This window comes from Lissotriton helveticus, chromosome 9 (assembly GCF_964261635.1).
Source record: "Lissotriton helveticus chromosome 9, aLisHel1.1, whole genome shotgun sequence".
NCBI classification, from domain to species: Eukaryota; Metazoa; Chordata; class Amphibia; order Caudata; family Salamandridae; genus Lissotriton; species Lissotriton helveticus.
In genome coordinates, this window is record NC_136070.1 from 903534517 (window position 1) to 903540600 (window position 6084).

Here is a 6084-nt window from a genome sequence, read left to right on the forward strand (position 1 = left end):
TGGGATGAGGCTATCAAATACAAATACTAAAAGATGTACTAATACGAAAACTATTCTGCTCCATTTGAATAAGAGGCTATTTGTGAAGATTATATTGTCCCATCTGAATAAACTTCTTTGTAGAATTTGAATAGTTGTAAATAACATAAACACCCGATTAAGAGGCTTTTTCATGATTTCCGGTTACTAATTTGAATAACTGTAAACTATGCAAATAAATTACTGTAGGTATATCCACTATGCAAGATAGCAACAAGAAATATACTCCCTTTTATTAAAATAAACATATAGGGCCAGATGTAGGTCGGTCGGTAGCGGCCGAAAATCGGTATTTTTGGCCATTACCGACCGGTAATTCAGAAATGGTATGTAGGGCCCTGAATTTTACAGAATCGGTAAATTTACAGATTCTGTAAAATACCGAATCGGTATTTTTACCGATTCGGTAAATGTGAGATGTAGGTGGGACTCTTCTGAGTCCCACAAGCCTTACAGAATCGGTATTTTACCATCAAATCCAATTTGATGGTAAAATACCGATTCCGGTGTGCATGCACATGTGTGCATGCACACCTCTGCCATATGACAGGCAGACCTGCCCTTGGGGCATGTATGCCTGCCACATGGCACCCGAGCCTATTTTTGGGGTGCCAGAGGGTGTCAAAGTGACACCCCCTGCACCCTTGATAAAATCGGTAATTACCGATTCTGTAATTACAGAATCGGTATTGCCCATTGATTCCTATGGGCTTCACAGGCCATAGGAATCAATAGGAAATACCGATTCAGTATTTCCAGATTCGGTAAATACCGAATCTTAAAGATTCGGTATTTACACATCTGGAAATACCTACATCTCCCCCCTTCATATTTACCACTTCTTAAATACCGATTCGGTAAAATTCGGTATTTAAGAAGTGGTAAATATGAATTACCTACATCGGGCCCATAATCCCCATCAAAGTAAAATAGCATTATTGCACCTTGTTAAACTTCAAATACCATCACTATAAATAGAATGAAATTAAAATCTCATCTTTAATAAACTACGTTATGTCTCAAACATCATAATTGTTCTGAATAGAATTAACTTATAATCTCCACCTTATTCCATGTCGAAATAAGGCAAAAGCTACAGTTTGAACTTTATAAAAAGATGCAAAATGATATGAACCATTGAACTCTTTAATGATTATAACTAAATGTTGCAACAGAATAAAACACCAATCGCATTTTATATGAATTGGTCTATATTGTGCTTTTTTCAACAAGATACGCGGCACAACATAAAAGGCAGTTTTTCCCTAACAAAGATGGCACCCACTTAAAACCAAAAACATATGAAATGGTCTATACTGTGCCTTATTAAACAAGATATGCGGCATAACATAAAAGGCAGTTTTCCCTAACAAAGATGGCGCACACTTAGAACCAAAAAGACAACAAATGTACTCCTGGAACTTATACGTGTATCACCGGAAGTAGTTTACATATGCGTACGTACAGGCCAAGAAACTTCCTTAAACAGGGTCAGCAGCATCGACCATTGTTTAATCAGGAGATAGCAAGAGGGCGTATAAATCGACATCAAAAGAGGTAAGCGAATTATGGCGGCATAAATTAATAAATGCGTTAGCAACTTGTGAAGGGATGTTTAACGGTTAGAATTCGACTTGTGCAAAGAAAAGCATACAAGTGCGTTAGCAATTAGTACAACATGCGTATCATTTAAAAAAAAACTCTTTTCTATGTAGGACGGTATTAAACCCGTTTTAACTCACTATGGAGAATATATAAGGGGGCTGAAACTAAGCAAGGGAGGTAATAAGGTAGCTAAAACAGAACATATGGAATCTGGAGGGAGGCGTGCTGCTTGTCCAGGCGCGGCGGACCAGGATTGGGACCAGCTGGGCGGTTGGACTTAGGTCTGCACCTAGTCGGTCCGGTCCCGGTATCGGGTGTGCCGGGATGAGTAGCGGGCCTGCTAAAGGAAACCAGTGATGTGCTACGAGGCCATAGTTATACTTATAATATTAAGGCCAGGCATAATACAAGACAACCAGACCAAACCCTTAACCACTTGGATGCTAAGGCTATTTGTTGTCCTTCATGTAATTTCCATTGAAATCAATGGAAACTCCATGACGAGCTGAGCTCGTCATGAGCGTCGAAGGGGTTAAAGATCTATGTTGCGGAATTAGTCTCGCCTGTATTAAAATGAAACCTCATAAAGTAAACAACAGAATGTTGATAACTATACATTGGCATGACATATGATCAAATAGTTATTCCGAAAATCATGTTTTCAATAATTACAGCTTGAGAGAAGAAAATACCTATTTAGATAAGCGTTTTTACCTGAGATGGAATAAAGACCTATACATCATCTCTTTAACTTATGGGTAAGAAAGGATATCTAGCTACATTGAGTATTTATCTCGAATAAACGCTGATAATGCCTAATAAATTTGGGATATGTTTTGAATCCAGGCAACGAAAACCAGGACAATAAAGCTTTCTCGACATAAACAAAGCTAGAGAATTTATAAAAACTCCACAGAAAGCCAAAGGTAATCTGAGAAATGAGGATATAGTTAATTAGATGCTATTAAATTTAGACCAAAAATAATTTTGGGAAAAATATTGTTTTCTACTTCTCACAGAGTGAAATAATTTTCCAACGATAATTTAAGAAAATAATCTTCCAACTACAGAAAAATTGCCCTTATACTCAGAAGAGAGATAAAAAGAAGAATATTTCTCGACTAAAAGACAGGTATTATAAATAAACATCTAAACTATCCGCCGAAAAGAGAAAAATTGCTACAATAGTGATCAATAGTACTAAACTTGTGTATTTGCCCTTAGCTCAAACAGAAGAAAAGCCCATGGACAAGCTAAAGGATTAAAGAACAGAATAAATTAAAGATATAACGAAAAGGTAAAAAGAACAAAATAAAGTGGGTGAAGCATGAAAGTAATCTTTCTAAGGTGGAGGTTTTCATGGGCCTGCATATTAAAATCAGGCTCTAACTATGCACATACTGTTTTTATCGTTTCTGTCACGTGGGTGTTTTTTCTAATGTTTAGGGTATTCTTGGTAGGGTCAACCAAAGGTACTAATAGTCGCTAGAAATATAATATTTTCCTTAAGAAAATTTGCATGTAAATAGTACAATCAAATAGGCACCACATTGTTTCTTTATAAGACTGATATTTGTGAAAATCTCTTTGTTAAAGATCGAATGTTAAAAAATATGTCAAATTGTTTCCCTTTAAGACTTTCATGACGGAGTCCTGAGGAAGGTGCAACCCGAAACAAGTGTAACACAATCCGCCAGCATCTATCAAAATATATATTGTCAAATCTTGTTACTCTAAGGGAATATAAGGAACATATATTCAAGGAGGTGTATTATAACAAATGTCATCTGAAAATGTATTAGCAAATATATGTACCCCAATATCTGTATTTAAAGATAACCGGTCAAGTCTGAGTACATAAGGAGAAATGTTAAAAAGTAGAACAGATATCTGTCGAAAAAAATGTGTACTATTTTTTACAACTAATCAATTTAGATACAGATTATGTAGATAAAAAAGATTTTTTGAATTTAAATATTTAAAGAAAACAAAAATAAAAAATATATTTTTGATACAAGGTTGTCTTGTTGTGGAAATAATGAGGGATATGTCTAAGATAAATTGAAGCATTTTGATTTGTGCCTATGTGATGTTGTAATCTACTTTGGCCAAGTGTTTTTTCAAATAACAGCCACCGGGGCAGCCATCAACTTGTGCTGGCCTGGGAGCAATGCATTCACATGTAAAATGGGGCATCTGTTATAAAGAAGGTTTCATTGTGCATGCGGCAACCAGTCTGCACTTATAAAGGAAATTAGAGACCCCCTTGCAGGTGGGTGCAGTGAGTGACATTACCATCCCTCCAATACCCCTGCAATGTCCCCATGGCACAGTATTCACCAATCCGGCCCATTGAGGTGCCTTGATTTACTTGATAGCTATGAGGCGATGATGAGCCACACAGAGATTGTTGTGGCCTCATAGATATGGTTGAATGCTTGTGCCACCTGAGATCCCAAAGTATTGAGCCACCAGTGACATCAGCCTGTGAAACATAGGCTCCATTGCTGTCCTAGGAACTGTTATGGATGCATTACCCACTCAGGGATTGACAAACGCTGGCTGGTTCAGCCAGTCTACAGCATATGTGGCATCCGGGGGACACATTGAATGTATAGATGTGTAAGGGTTGTGACTAGTCATATATGACAGATTTGATATGTGCAAACTAACAGCAACCATAGAGTGATACCCGTTAACCACCATATTATGTCATGGGACACACACATCTGCTGTCTGGGGTTGGTTCTGGACGGTTATGCATGGCACATGCACAGTGCCAATGCACATTAGTGTTTGCATCTAATCTTTGCCTATAATTTGGCGATCACAAGGTCAGCTTTGGTAGCCAAAGTAAGTATGATTTATTCCAAGGAGGTATATGTTTGCTGATAGAATGCATCACAGGATGTTGCTATATTGAGGGGTTACTTGAACTTATTGTGGGCCAATTACTATAATGTGTGATGTAAGCATTTTGATGTTTACACTGACTATGAAGTAAGATTGCTTATGCAATGGTAGTGTTCATTCATGTATTAGACATTTAGGACATTGTTTTCATGAAGTCCATATATTTGTGTCCATTGATGTGACTCATGCATCTGCAAAACAATTCTGTACTATTTAGTGTCTCCACTGTGTCCCAGCAATTGTATGTACATTGTGGAGTTGGTGCTCATCTTCCTCATCATCATACTCCGGGCCTGAACGTCCTCATTTCCCTCATCCTATTGGACATTGGTCAGCACACATATGTTGTGCACATTGCAACACACAAGTAAGAAGTACCATGGAGGGAGTAGAGCAATCACCCCCAGACATGCTGTAACAGCATAAGCATGATTTAAGGACTCCAAAAGTCCACTCCACTATTGACCGTGTCCTTCAAAGTGCATGGTTGTACCTCCACTGGGCCTACAACTGGAGCTTTACATATGGGGTCATAATCCACAATTGAAGACCAAAATCTTGATTGCTGAAAGGAAAGGAGGGGAACAATCAGTCAATGGTCATGATTAATGATGGACCCACATCCAAGTACATTTTGTTATGTATCCTGAATGATTCATACACATTTCAACCAGTATGGGACATGCACTGGCATTGTTTGCATACACATCCTTTCATTTTGGTATGACTGACACTGTACTACACATGCTAGGATACTGGCCTGGGTAATACAATTACTATGTGTAATACTTGGTGAATCTTTCCTGCTATGGAGAGACTGGAAACCATTGAGATGACATTTCTTCACACTTTTCTATTGTGTTGGGTTGGGACTACCATTGGCATTTCTTACCTACTACAACATGTCTGCTTTTTCACAATTTAGCCGGTGCAGATGATGTCCTCTTCATTCACACATATTTGGATGTGACAGTAGTAGTCACTGTTGTTCATTAGCTACTGCCATGGAGAGTTTAATGAGTGCATGTCAATGTGGGACATTGGGACATGAAAGTCTACACCTGGCATTGTACTGTGTCCACTATGTTGACAGAACAAAAGGGGAGTGATATGTGGGAGTCTTGCGCTGTACAGTGCAACTGGTAAACTAACAACACTGCATTGCCTCATCGATTGAGGACAGTGTAGGACCTATTTTTCACATGTTGTAGTTTCCTGTGTTTAAAGCTTACACTGGCAGACAATAGACAGCATTGCACCAAGACAGGCCCATTAGCAAAATGGTGAATGTGTGGCTGCCTGTCCTATGAGATGTCCTTTGTACATGAGGGTTTACTTTGCTGCACAGTCTGAACCTTTAGAGTACTAATAGAGTAGGTCTGTGTGGTACAAAATAGATTGCACATAGGATTGCAAGTGTATGTATTATGACTAATGTAAATTTCCATAGTACACATGACATCGAGAGGAGAGGACAAATTATTTGTAACATATCACAGTTTCACAGGTGTTTGATACATGACAAGC

The 6084-nt window shown here is 38.2% G+C and overlaps 1 long non-coding RNA gene across 1 annotated transcript; it reads left to right on the forward strand.

Annotated features, from left to right (window-relative positions):
* Window positions 1–1971: 1971 nt before the first annotated feature.
* On the forward strand, window positions 1972–3661 carry LOC144783042 (uncharacterized). Its single transcript, XR_013601368.1, has 3 exons — window positions 1972–2776; window positions 2869–2941; window positions 3281–3661. It is a non-coding gene; the product is annotated as an uncharacterized LOC144783042 (long non-coding RNA).
* The last annotated feature ends 2423 nt before the right edge of the window (window positions 3662–6084 follow it).